This window comes from Heliangelus exortis, chromosome 21, assembly GCF_036169615.1.
Source record: "Heliangelus exortis chromosome 21, bHelExo1.hap1, whole genome shotgun sequence".
NCBI classification, from domain to species: domain Eukaryota; kingdom Metazoa; phylum Chordata; class Aves; order Apodiformes; family Trochilidae; genus Heliangelus; species Heliangelus exortis.
This window is the reverse complement of record NC_092442.1, coordinates 10,521,733-10,535,302: the sequence shown is the minus strand read 5'-3', so window position 1 is coordinate 10,535,302 and position 13,570 is coordinate 10,521,733. Positions and strand designations below refer to the sequence as shown.

At 43.2% G+C, this 13,570-nt stretch overlaps 1 protein-coding gene across 2 annotated transcripts in view; it reads right to left on the bottom strand.

The window, feature by feature from the left end:
• The window catches only part of PAFAH1B1 (platelet activating factor acetylhydrolase 1b regulatory subunit 1), a 30,080-nt gene extending 25,684 nt beyond the window's left edge, over positions 1–4,396 (bottom strand). The window contains exon 1 of one of the 2 annotated variants that reach the window (XM_071764927.1): positions 4,188–4,396. The gene's annotated coding sequence lies outside the window, so the exon portion shown is untranslated. Of the gene's footprint in view, positions 1–3,955; positions 4,041–4,187 lie in introns of those variants that run through there. The other variant, XM_071764928.1, reaches the window with a different exon arrangement.
• Between the last annotated feature and the right edge of the window lie 9,174 nt (positions 4,397–13,570).

Below are 13,570 nucleotides of genomic sequence, written 5' to 3'. Positions count from 1 at the left end.
TTTTATTCAACCTAAGCTAAAGGCAGCACAATGAAGCCAAAATGCCATCAATTCCATTTTCAGTACTGGCACAAGACTTCCATGCAGAAGATGACCACGTGAACACTCCTGCTAACTTGGACAGCATTTATACAAGGAATTCTGAAGAAATAACTTTATGTAGTTGAAAACTAGTTTTAGGCTGGTCAGAATTATGTCTTAGTGTAAATGCCTATTTTTAAAAAATTAAATTGAGGTGTAACCTACTCTGTCAGGCAGATCAAAAGACAAAGCAACATCACTTATTAATGAACACCTGTGCTCACAACACCCAAAAGCCACATAAGGAGACCAGTAGCAACTTCATTAACAGATCTGCATGTATAGACAGGACATAACTTATTTCTCGTGACAGAAGAAACCCAGAACCATTTTGATTAAAACACATAGCTCTAATACTTGGGAAATATCTTCTTCTGCCATCAGAAATTACATGGAATAAGCTGGACACTCCCCCATACCTTATATGAAATAGGAAAATATTATTTATTAAAAACAATTATTTAATTTTATTGACCTCTTCATTTCCTAAACTTAGGCCTAAGCAGTTCTTATTTTCAAGCTAACAAATATTTCAGTGTTTACTTCATGGACATTTCTGCAGCTCTCTCACAGATTTTGCCTTTGGTTGGAAAATGGGCCTGAAGTTCACAAAAGTAGGAGAAATCTGATTGAAACAAAACTGTTTGAAAACTGCTGCCTTCATACTACAATAACTACAACCACTGTAGATCACCAATACCAGAAGCAGCTACAAAAGCTTGTGAATCAACTTTGTAACAAGCACACACAGTATATTCCTGGGCTACAGAGAGGATTTACAGAGGTTTTACAGCTACTGTTTGGAGGGTACAGCTAGATTATAATTCGTAGTGATGGGAGTTGGCTATAGAGCTCCTGAAGAAAGCCAACGCTGGCGTGTTGGGCAACAGTTAATTCAATAGCTGTCGTATCAATAGCACACTGCAGGGACAAAAAAGTTGAGACCAGACAAAGCACAGAAACTGGGAACTCAAGGCTGGGTGGAGCACTGGGAACAGGAGGGAGAAGAGTCTGCAACACAGGCAAGACAGACCTTGCATACAGTCATAAAGGTAAATATTAATGCCTTTTTCTTTTGTAGAAGAGAAATTAACAAGTTACTCCTCTACAGAAAGTAACTGCCATCATTTCAAGGAAAAAAAAATCAGCGAAAGTTGTATGGTGGTAAGTGTTTTATTGCATCCTTCATTGCTCATAGCCTGGATTCCTTTTTAGACACAGGCCTTTGGTGAACACATCCACTGAATCCTGTAACATCTACTCTAAGTAAATAAAATACATTTTATAAAAAAGCCACTACCCTTTAATTAAATTTTGGGCACATTAAAACCAACACAGTCTTATCTGTGTCCTCCTACCACCAAAAACCGGACTCCAGAAATTAGTCCAGTTGCAGAGAAAAAGCAAAACCTCATCCTGCTTCAGAGTAATTTGTGTTCAATGTTGTACTTGCTCTGATGAACTCCAAATCCAGGTGGGAATGCTATGAGCCACATCTGGAACAGCAGAGCACTTGTACAAGCAGCCCTTCATAGGTGCTTCATCTGATCCCTATTGTACTCCCCAAATCCTTTGTTCCTTCTTACTCAACTTTAGGTCCACACATCAGTATGACCCTCGTGATGCATCAGTACCTCAGTGGTACAGCAATGCTCTTATGGAGCCATATTGTGCAAAACGGCTCCCAAAATCTTGAGATGTTTTTTTTATATGAACTTGGCATGTAAAGAAAAATAATGCAAATAAGTCTGTATACTAATAAGAGTTATTCTACTGTGAGCACTAGAAAAAGCAGGAATTGTCTTTTCATGTGTCCACCAATAACCCACTCTAGCCAAGAAGTTATATGAACAAATAATATCATTAAGCAACCATACCAGGGGTTCTCCATATTTCAAAGAATGATGAGTAAAATACCCCCACAAAAAATTACAATTCCCATCTAAAGTGTAAATAAAATAAATTCAACAAGTGAATAACTAAAAGTGATGAATTGAAATGGTTATCAGACAAAAAAAATCTGGCTTTGCAACAGTGACTGGTCACTTCTCCCTGTCAGACAAATCAAGATCCACCCTGCAGAAAAATAAGCCTCAAAACAGAATGCGAGATTTGTTTCATTTCAGAAGGTTCCTGCACCATTAGATCCTTCCCTAAAGAAGAGACTTCATTGTTACGGCAATTAGTATTCCTCCACCCCAGAAAAACGCAAGCAAAGGGAAAAAAAAAAAAAAAAAAAAAAAAAAGCTATGAAAGGGTAATCTAGCCATTTCGCAGCTTTGCCTCCTTACTCCACCCAGTCTCTTCACTGCTCAATGGCTGCACACAGCATCCATAAACATGGTTATATCTAAAGAAACACATAAAAATGAGATCCCTGAGAACAAACCAGAAATTTCCAATAAATCTTTCTGCTTAAAAATATTTTCTTTGTTTAGTTTCTTAATGTAATTTTGCTATTTAACAAAATTACGCTAAGGGCAAAGTAACATTTTGATAGCAGACCCTCCCTCTTTTGAAAACCAGCCGAGTGCTGCAAAATCATTTATGAAATGATCACCACTGAATGTAGGTTCTTTAACCTCCATCTCCTAATACTATATAAACAATATAGTAAAAGAATCTCCACATAAATATATAATTTGGCCAGGTCAAGATATCCAAACATTTATTTAGAGTAACATAATGCTTATTAAAGATTTTTAATATATCTTAAATTAACCTCCCACTACCTCCTGGTTAGGTAATTCATTATGAATTGACTTGACCTGCAACAACCAAGCCCTCTGCTGCAGCACCATCAGCAAGGAAATTCTACGAGCAATACTATAGCAAAGAAAGGGAAGGTGTCACATTATGCTTGGTATTAAAGGTCAAGTTTAATTGCATCCACCTTAAACAACAACAAAAAATTATTAAAATCTCACAGCCCCAGACCTGAGTAAACCCTAAACTTTTTAAGAGAGGCACCACTCCCACCCCCCCAACTTCCATCAAAAGCCCTGCCTGCGCATAACCTTCTGACGAAACAAAAACTCAAAAATAGCAACAAATTGAGCATTTTAGCAAACTCGATTGCTATTAAAAGGTTTTCAAGTAAAGTCGGTGCTACTGTAGACAACCAGGCAACGATATGACCCCAAGAAGGAGAGATGAGACCTCCCTCCCCCGTTTTCACCGCAGCTGGTTCTGAAGGTCTGAGCCACCTCCTACCAACGCTTCCCTGCTGGATCACTGCAGGAGAACGGGATGGATGTGAAACGAGCCCTCAAAATAACACCGACTCCTCTCCCCTGGATTATCAATTCTCGTTTGCTTTCCGTGCTGAGGCCGACTCCGCCGATCGGGGCCCCCCCTGCCCAGCGCCTGCCTTGTCCTCGGAGAGGAGGAGGGAGGAAACCCTCCGGGAGGAATTCAGGAAGGGATGCTCGGTGTCCTCTCCGGCACACGTACACCAGGCTCCTCACCGATATTTTCATCGCTATTAGCGCCCGGGCCATCGCCTCCTCCTCCTCCTCCCCGGTATCTTGCTAAGTCACCCGGAGAAATGGAGCGGCCTAAGGGGTGGGGGTGCTGAGGGGAAGGACGCGGGGGCCGGGAGCGCCGGAGCCCCCGCGGGTTTTGCTCTCCGCTCCCCTCGCCCCACCCGCTCCCTTGTCTGGCCCACTCCTCCCCCGCGCCCTGTTTTCCTGCTAAGTCACCGGCAGCGAGCTCGCCGCTGAAGCCCGGGAAGGGCCAGGGGAGAGGGGAAGGGACCGCGCCCGGCAGCCCCCACCCCACCCCGCCAGGAAGCGGGGACCGTCCCCCGCCTCGCCTGCCGCCCTCCCGCCCCGCCGCTCTGCCTCCCCCGCCTCCTCCCCGGCTCCCTCCTCACCAACGGGCGCGGCCGCCATTTTGAGAGCGAGCTGGAGAGAAGGAGGGAGGGGGCAGGAGAGGGAGCGGAGGGCGGGGAGCAGGAGCGGAGAGGAGGGGGGGAGAGAGAGGGAAGAGAGCCGCACGGCCCGCCGAGCCCCGCCGGCCTCCCGCAGGGGGCGAGAGGGGCCGGGGGAGGGGAGGAAGGGAAGGAAGGAGGCAGCCAGGGAGTGGAGGCGCGGTCCCGGCCTTACCCGAGCCGCCGCTTCGCTCTGCTCCGTGGGGGCGGCGCCGCCCGCCTCTCCCATTCACCGCTGCGGCGGGGCGGGGCGCGGAGGATGGGGGTGTCCGGGAGGGGGGTCCCGGAGGCTCTCGCCGCTCGCACCGCTCCGCTCCGCGGTCTCTGTCAGTGGCGCCCCGGCCGCCGGGAGGGAGGGAGGGAGCGGCGCGGCCCGGCGCGGCTCTGCGCATGTGCGCGGCGGGGGCGGGGACAGCCGCCGGCCGCCATCTTGGGAGGCTGAGGGAGCGCGCGTCTCCCGGCCTGCACCGCGACGCCGCCTCCCGGCATGTCCCGCGCGTGCTGCGGCCTGCGGGCACCGAGCGGCCCGGGCAGACCGGGACCGGGACCAGAACCGGGACCGTACTGACACCGACACCGGGCATCGGCCCCGCGGGCTCCGGGCATTGTAGCTTCCCAGTCAGTGGAGAGCCTTCCCGGGAGCCTGCGCGTCTCAGGCTCCTCATGCTCCCGCAGTTGTGGCCGCCCTGTCACACACACCCCGGCACGGGCGCGGCCGTTCCTTGCTTCAGCAGTTTTAATTATGATAAAGCTGCCTTGGTGATGTCCGAATGGCAAAAAAATGCTGCGAGTATCAGTGGAGACCAATACTACGGGAAAAACTAGGAAGAGACAGAAGAGGCAGAGTAAATACCGATTCTTGTTTGTTTTCCGTGCTGCTACGGAAATATATACATATAATATATACATATATATAAATATATACAAAGGTGGTGTGTATGGTCACATGTACAATATATACATCCGTGGTGTAGGCTGAAGGATGCTGGCTGGACTCTGCCCATGCTGCACACAGTGTCTGTGGTGCTGTGTCAGGTGGGGAGAAGAGTGAGGTGGGAACAGCTCTGCTGGCTTTGTTCTGACCAAACTGCTGCAACTGCCAAGGGAAGTCTTAAAGCAGGGTTCCACTGCTCCTTTCTGTGGGACACTGCTTTGGTCTCACCACACAGATGCCCCCCTGGCTCATGTGGAAGCTGTTCCTGAGGCAGCACTCTGTAGTGAGCAGCCTTGTCCTGCAGACCTCGAGGTGCCAGGTTTGAAGGAACAGATGCAGAGTGCTGGTGGCTGTTACCTGAGACTGGGGATCCAGGACCTGCCCCTGGGCATCTTGCTACTGCACAGCCTTGGAACAGGCTGCTGTCATAATCTACAAATCCTGCTTAGCTGTATATCAAAATATCGTTGGTTGAATACATCTGTGTTCCTAATGATAAACTCAGGCATAGACCACTGACACTTCATCCACGTGCCGTGCCCAGGAGCTGGAGGGGGCCAGTCAGTCTGTTCCTCTACATGTGACCATTGTGTTCACTGCAACCAGCAAGCAGGACATCTGCAGAAACAGGGACTGAAATATAGGATAAGATTTTAAAATGCTGCAGTTGCCTTTGCTTTGTTTTGTAGACAGCAAAACTACTTTGATATTCTCAAAATTCTAATGTATCAAGTATTTTGGCCTGTATACTCCAAGTGGTAATTAGCATCTACTCAAGAAATTAAATCCATTTCACAGAGATTATTGAATTTTCCCAACGGTTTTATGACACAGGTATCTTATTTCTCCTTTTACAGAAGGCCTTCCTTGTAATATCCTTGCTTCATACTGGGATGAAAAGAAATCCCAGCTCCGAGCACAGCTGAACTATGTGGAGCCCCAGAGCCCATTTTTCTTGATAGTTTCCTTGATTGCCAGGGTTCCTTCATAATAGAAAACATACCCTCTGCCTCAGCAGGGCTGTGCAGATCCAAATTGCTCAGCTCCTTCTGATCCCAACTTCAAGTTTTCCTTAGGATATTCCTAAAGTAAATGTTTGCAACTTGCACAGCCATGCTCCAGGGTGAGCCAGGCTCCTCCACCCCGTGGGGTGACAGGCACATCTGTATCTCCCACACCAGAGATTCCATGTTTCAAATTGTGACATTAAACCTGGGGAGGCATTAATCTGCTAAACTCTGCACACCTCATTCATTGATCATCCTGCTGTGAATGAAAGTTGTCATTGGCATTCTGTGTGTGTACAGATTTGTGTAGCAAAACATCTGTAGTGACTGTAATCACCTAATGCACACACTGCAGCTCCATCCTGCTGCCTGACCTACAAAACACAGGAGCTGTTACAGCTGCAGAGCTTTGGAAGATAAAAAGCTGTAAGAAAATGCCTCCACAGATTTGAACTGAAAGATTCCACTCAGTTTTAGGTCAGGAGTAAATTCTGGTGACACAAATGCTGTTGTAACTAGGTGCCTAAGCACATACCAAAGGAAAATTAACTTCTGGCTGTTCAGTTTAATGAGTCAGCATTAAAGGCATGTCTACCTGTGCCATTAACCCTGTCATCAGGACAAATCACAAGAGGTGAGAATTTTCTCATATTTGGCTGCTCACTAGTAAATAGTGACCTCTTTGTGTCTAAAGAAAGACTTGGCTCTAGAACTGTGAAATTGTCCACTTTGTTGTTTTTATGGATGCAAGTATGTGAAAAAGTTTCTGCCACTGTTGTCTTTTTGAATTTTATCATTTGTGGTTTAACTTAAAGATATTGAAAAGAATTGTTATTTTTGCAACAAAATTAGTCAAGAAACATCGATGGCTGGGAGAATTTTGTGTTCCCTATGCAAAGCATTCAGATGCCTTTTTCATGTATAGATAAACATTGTAGAACTCCTGCTTCCTATACTCCTGTGGCCCTTCCTACAAATGATCACCATAAGGAAGAGGGCAATCTGTACTGGTATTCCTCTCTGCTCAACCTTCTTAATAGCATTAAAAGAAGAGAAGATAAACAAATTTAGTCCCTAATGTGTTTCAGTACTGAGAACCTTGGCCTTGTGCACAGCCTTCACCTTTCACAGCAAAATATCTTCCTGAAGTGAGCCCCCTTTTCAAATTTATTATAAAGAAAGTGAAGTGATGACATTTTCAGCAAGTCTTCCCTTTTTTGCTACTAGAAGTTGCCATGCCTGCATTTATTCCATTTTCCTTCTCAACTTACCTGGTCATCACACAGAGGTTACCAACAGTTCATGCTGCCAGCAGTGATGATGTTGTCTTTCCATACCATGATTTCACAGTCTGTGTTTCTGTGGATGTTACTTTCATGTGGTTCCTTCCTTAAACTCAGCCCAGGAACTGCTTTTCCCAGACCCAAAGGTTCAGGTACAAGTAGCATTTCATCAGCTTATCAGTTTACTGGCTGTACCCTGATAGGGAACTTTATATAAACTTTATTTCTCACCTTTGAAGTACAGCTGCAAGCCTGCCTCATTTGTTAAGTCACAATTTATCTGCTGGATATTTTGTGTTTTAGTGAGGGTGTAATCAGTGGCTGCTGTGCCTCATACCAATCTCCTGTGTCCCTGTACAGTGACATATTTAAAGTATCCTTTTTTTTTGTGATGCTGTGAAAATAAGTTGTGCAGGTAATAACCTTGACAAAGTTTTTAACATTAAGAGTATTAATTGTAGGTACCTCTTGCCATACAAGATGTTTTCTGCTCCCAAATCTTTAAAATTTATATTAAAATTGCACTTCTTCAAAGGATTAATATTCTTACACTTAAAATTGTCATTTAACATTTTCAGTAATTTATTCCTTATATCTTCAAATTTTTTTAATGAGCTGAAGTGGATGCCAGTAACATGTACATTTCAATTGAAGTATAGTAAAACAATGCAGAGATAAAAAAGATTCACCCTTCAGTCTTACTGGGCATGCACTTTTCCCTTTGAACAATGCATGCAGTATTTGTGCTAATTTAGAGGTGTGCTACAGCTGAACATGCAGATTAGGTCATCACAGAATCCTGTTGCTAACTGGAATAATTTGTGTGCCTAAGTACCTGATTTGCATGGAAAACTGCTGCAAATGCACACACAGGTATTGGAGATCAGATGAATCCTGCATCAATCTTACAGATAAATTTCTGAGCATACTGCAGCTACAATTAAGTGAAGTTTAACCTATCCTCAGTGCAAGCCTTCTCAGCATCACTTTCTCATTCATGCCTAAAATCTGGAGAAATCACACTGCAGGATGAACTAAGATAAACTGTCAGAGTGTCAGAACGAGGGGTGTGAGACTGCTTCATAAATTTGAGTATCAAAGTAGAAGCAACTGTAACACAGGAGTTGTTTGGTATAAGGGTTGGGGAAAATAGTGCAAAGCATGTTAGCACAGGGTGGTGGCATTACAGGAGGGGAGCACAAACTAACATCGGTGTATTCTTAATCCATAGTTATCCCAGATTTGGATTAAACTGCCTTCTGGAGGGCTTTTTAGGGCCCTTTTTATATTGAAGTGTTTACCTTTGGGCACAGCAGTTCTCATTTTAATAAGTTCGTGTTTTTAAAAAGACTGAGATAAACTTTTGTGCCAAGTACATCCATGGAATTCCTATTGAGTCAAAAGCACAGCTAAAAACAAAGCAAATATGTTGTTTTATTAATTCTTTGCGTTCCATTGCTAATTATAGTAGTGTGTAATCAGTATGTTGTTACTGCTGACACTGTCCACCTTACTTCTAAATGCCTTTCACTATATTGCTTTTCACTTGAAATGACAAAGCACTGCCAGCAATGATAACTACATCATTTGTGTTTTGTATAATCATTGCACAGCAAAGGGTGATTTCATTGCACTCAGGGTAATATTAAAAAAAATATTCCAGTTTTACAGCAGAAACCTGTTGCTCAAAATACTGTAAAACAATAGGAAAATATGGTGCCTGCAGCATGCTAAACACAGCTTTGATGGTAGAAGTGTCTTTATTTAGCTGATCCACAAGAATTAGAGCAAGGTGTTATTCCTAATGTCATTTTCATTATCGAGATGGGAAACACTACACAGGAACTGTAACCTGTGACTTGATTAGCAGTCACTGCCTCTGTGACCACTGTGTCTGGCTGACATCTCATCTCATCTCATTGTTTGTTCAGGTGCAGCAGTAAATTGGGCTGCTTGGTGACTGAGTTGCTGCTTCTCCAGAACGAAGATGGACTGTAACACACTGACAGAGATGTGTAACATACAGGCTGAGATATGCAGGAAGTCTGGTCAGTAGCTACTTGAAAGATTATTTTTAATCCTACGTGTCTTCTAAACCTGAACACTAAAACTTACTGGTGTCTCATTTATTAAGTTTTAGAATATTTATTATTACCAGAAATTCAAATTGTCTTTTAGATTAGAAAGTTCATAACTGTTGCTTCTCGAGAACACTGTGAATGCTGTTGTTTAACTAGAAGGCTCAGGAGTTGAAATAGATGTGTGATGAGAGTGCTGCCAATTTTAAAAATATGGTCCAGGTTTCTTTCTGGTAGGAAGCAATATTGCAGCTGCCCAAGTAGCAGGAGGTAGGTGGCTCGTGATGCCTTATGATTCACATGCATAGGAATGCACCATGGACAACCCATGCACAGATACTCACACGCCCTAATCAAATTATATGTTTGACACATTCTTAAAATGAAACTTTCCAAATGCAATTATACTCGTTTGTTGTGCTGTGATTCAGTATTTTGCTAGCTAGTAATGAAATACTGCAGTGGAATTTGTCTGTTCTTCAGAGTGTATCTCAGTGTAGCTCCCCTTTTACCACTGCTTTTCCTCTGGGGAACACCTATAGTTAACATCATGTTGCCTACCATGGATTGTGAAGGAGGACCACTTAGAGACATAACCTCTCCTAGTAGGTATTTTCTAGTAAATCTACTGAAAATTGTGAATGGAAGACAAAATCTGAGATTTAAAAATTTGCCAGACAGCAAATACATTGAAGGAGGAGCAAGTGGGGCAGAGTGCTGGCTGTTACTCTTGGGATGCTGCTCTACTGCCCACGTGACAGTTCAGCATAGGAACCTCTACATGACAGAAGCAGCAAAATGATTAATTAATTAATTCATCATTCTTCAGTTAATCCCTTCTACCTGAAACTATAATACTGAGTAGTGAGGAAAATGACAGAAAAAGGAACTTCTGTTAATTTTTGGAAAAGTTACAAGTGCTTAACACTGATATACTGTGGTGTTGTCCTGTGCTTTGTTCTGTCAATAACAGAATCTGCTTTCTCCACCCCCTACCTTCTCTCTCTACTGGTGCTCAGGATACTTTCACCTTGTCTCATTCTGTGAGCAGAACTGGGATTCATGTGCTAGCATGGTTAGCACATGTAGAGAAATACCTGCAGGAAATTCCAGCAACACAGCTTTTTTGTTTTAATTTTTGTTACAGAAAACCACCAAGCACTGCAGACTGTGATGATTATGTATTAGTATCCAGAGAAATCAGATAACTCTTAAATGTCTAAGAACACAGGAAAAGAAAATAAAAACCTTTCCACCTTCAGCCTAGGACATCAGACAGTCTTCAGAGCATGTGACTTGTCAGATTCAGTATTTTCACTGTTAGGTACTTGGTACCAACTCCCTTTTTTAGTTCAGGGTGTTTTTCCCACAAGGGAATTTTTATGCTCCAAGTTAATTATGTTTGTCTCATCTCAGGTTTCTTTACCATCCAGAAATTTAAGCTAATGTAGTCTATTTCAGGTGTTTAAAAGTGCTCAGTGCTATGAAATCTATGTATTAATCTAAAAAGATTATAAAAACCTGAATACAGAGAAGCACGAGGACAGCCAGGGATCATCCTGGTTCTCATGGAATGTAATATCTTTTGGCTGGCTTAAATCGTGGTCCTGAAGTAGTACTGCATTCTGCTATTCAGAATGTGTACATTTTAATGAGGTGAGTTAATCCCTATATTCTAGGAAAAGACTTTGATAGCATTATCTGCCAGTACTTAACAATACTGTATGTATTAGAGTGCACAGAGCTATTCCTGGACTGTCAGGCCAGTTAAAGAAAGAGAACCTTTTACAGGGAATTAAAATGCAGTTGCTTACAGGCTATGAATCAGTGCAGTGAGTATCAGGCCCAAGAAATGCCTGCTGTGCTTGCTGTGAGCACTGCAGAAGAGCAATGGGGAACTGGTGAGGTACTGAGGAACAACTCACCAGGTTCTGCAAGGTGCAGTGGCTCAGCAGCACTCAGCTCAGTTTGGGTCAATATTAGCAGTGACAGCTAAATAACAGAAAGTGGCCACATAGATAACACCAAATGCTGAGGTTTTGTAATAAATCCCCTGCCCCACAGTTTCCATCATCCTTATCAACAGCTGGAAGTCTTCAAAGGCTGCTAGCAAACAGCAACAAGTATTGCACTGACACCTAAGGCGGGCAAAAGCAAGCACCAGCAGTACTGAGTTTCACGCTTGGAAATGACAATCCTACTTGTTCAGCAGCCCTTTGCCAGCTGAAGATTAAAAAATAATGGGGGTCCTTGTTGGTGGGATGCATGGCCAGTCAGAAAAATGGGAAGCAGTAAGATTGGAAAGAGCTGAGCCAGCTGAAGGCCTTGGAAGGAGCTCAGTGCCAGTGAGCTGCTGCCCAATAATTGGTACTTCAAGCTCTGACACAGACTCAGAGCACAAGAGAGCCTCTTGTAGGCTGACATTTATACACCCAAAGCTGAAGTCAGCTAGAATCACTGGATTCTTTTCTTTTTTAAATATTAGTAGTCCAGTGTTTATGTGAGATGTGAGACATAAAGGGGAGCAAAGTGAAGTTACACGTGGTTGTAAGGCCAAAGTGGAGAAACAGGGTCAGCTAAGCTGGCTGGAGCCTCTCTGGTGTGAACCACGAGCTGTGAGGGCTCCATGGTCCCGTGCTGATGAGACACAGCTAATGGAAGATGACAGAAATGCAGGCAAGTCAGGAGGGACTCTGAGAGCCAAGTACACCACAAGTGCACCACAGTCCTTTTTTGTCCCCACTGGAGTGGCCTGAGAGGCAGCTGGCCTGGTGACTGCACAGGGCAGCACCCTGCCTTCAGAAGGGTGGGAAACCCCTGCACTTCCCTCCCTTTTTGTGATGAATGGATGGGAGAACAACCTAAGATAAACATAACCACAAGTAAAAGTTACCCTGGTTTTTACCTGATCAGCTTCATGATGTGTTTCATCATGTGGCTACATGAAAACTTTGGGTGGAAGAAATAAAAGGGCTGTATCAATGTAGAAGTGAGCAGATGGGGAAGCATGTGACTGTTTCTTTCAGCTCCAGTGCCAAGATATATTGATTTAAACAGAGATGTTAGAACTACAGTATATTTCCCTACAGTATTTGTAGTACATATATAATGAAAAGAGAAAAAACAAGACCCATAATCTCCCCTTGGATAAATCAAAATGTTTCTTTTAACGTCAGTTAAACTGTGTAAGAATTCAGGAGATCCACCCTCTGGGACCTCCTCACCTCTTCTTAGACTGATCCAGTTCTTGAGGCTTATGGAAGGCTCCCCCCAGAGTCAACTGGAGTAGCCCCTTTAAGGTGCAAATGAATCTTTAGCTTAAATCAGCTAAGTCACACCAGGAGTGAATGTTCCAATCAGTGCTCTAATTTTTGTACAATGATTACAATTAACAAAGTACATTATTTTCAGATCATTCTTAAAGGATGTAAGAGCTTGACATTAGCTACTTACTGTAGCCCTAGACCAGCTTAAAAACATTGCAGAACCTCATCATGGTGCATGAAACTGAGAAGATTTCAGTACTTGTAATACATTTTTCTCTAAGATCTTAATATAATAATTTTCATAGCATAACTTAAGTTTGTTTCACTGTGTGATGCTGACAGTACTCCAGAATTCTTTACTGATTTAATTTTGTACCCTTCATTCTTCATTTTCGATGGCACTGCTCCTTGTGGTGTAATTTACATATATGCAAAATTAATTGAAAAAGTAAAATCAAAATTGTGGTCTTTCTCACTAGGGTTTTGCAAATGCTAATAATAAAAGAGGGTGCAAGGCAAGTGGAGAATCTAGCTTTCAGATATGAGTCTGATTTCACATTATTCTTGTCCAGTTCTGTTTTGATGTTATTACCTTTTTTTTTTTTTTTTAGTATTTTTATTAGTTAAATACACACAGTAAACTACAGCATTCAAAAATTGTTGTAAAACTCATCAGCTAATATGAGTTTTTATCTGGAGTGTTGAGAATAATGTGGGGAAGCAAGACAGGATGGAATGGGGGCAGGGGACTTGGAATAATTTAAAGAAATTGGAAGAGAAGGCAAGAAGCTCGTTTTATTTTCATTTGTGAGCGTACAAGTTGTGAGGAGGAAGATGAACAGAGGAAAAGAGAGAACTTGCTGTCAGGATCCACAACAAAAAAAATGTTTTAGCAGGTTGGCAATCAGCTCTGCAGAGATTCTGTAGCCCCTGTATTAGCCAGGTGGCCACTTCCCCACTTAGCCTGCCAAGCCAGTTGATGATCAGCTG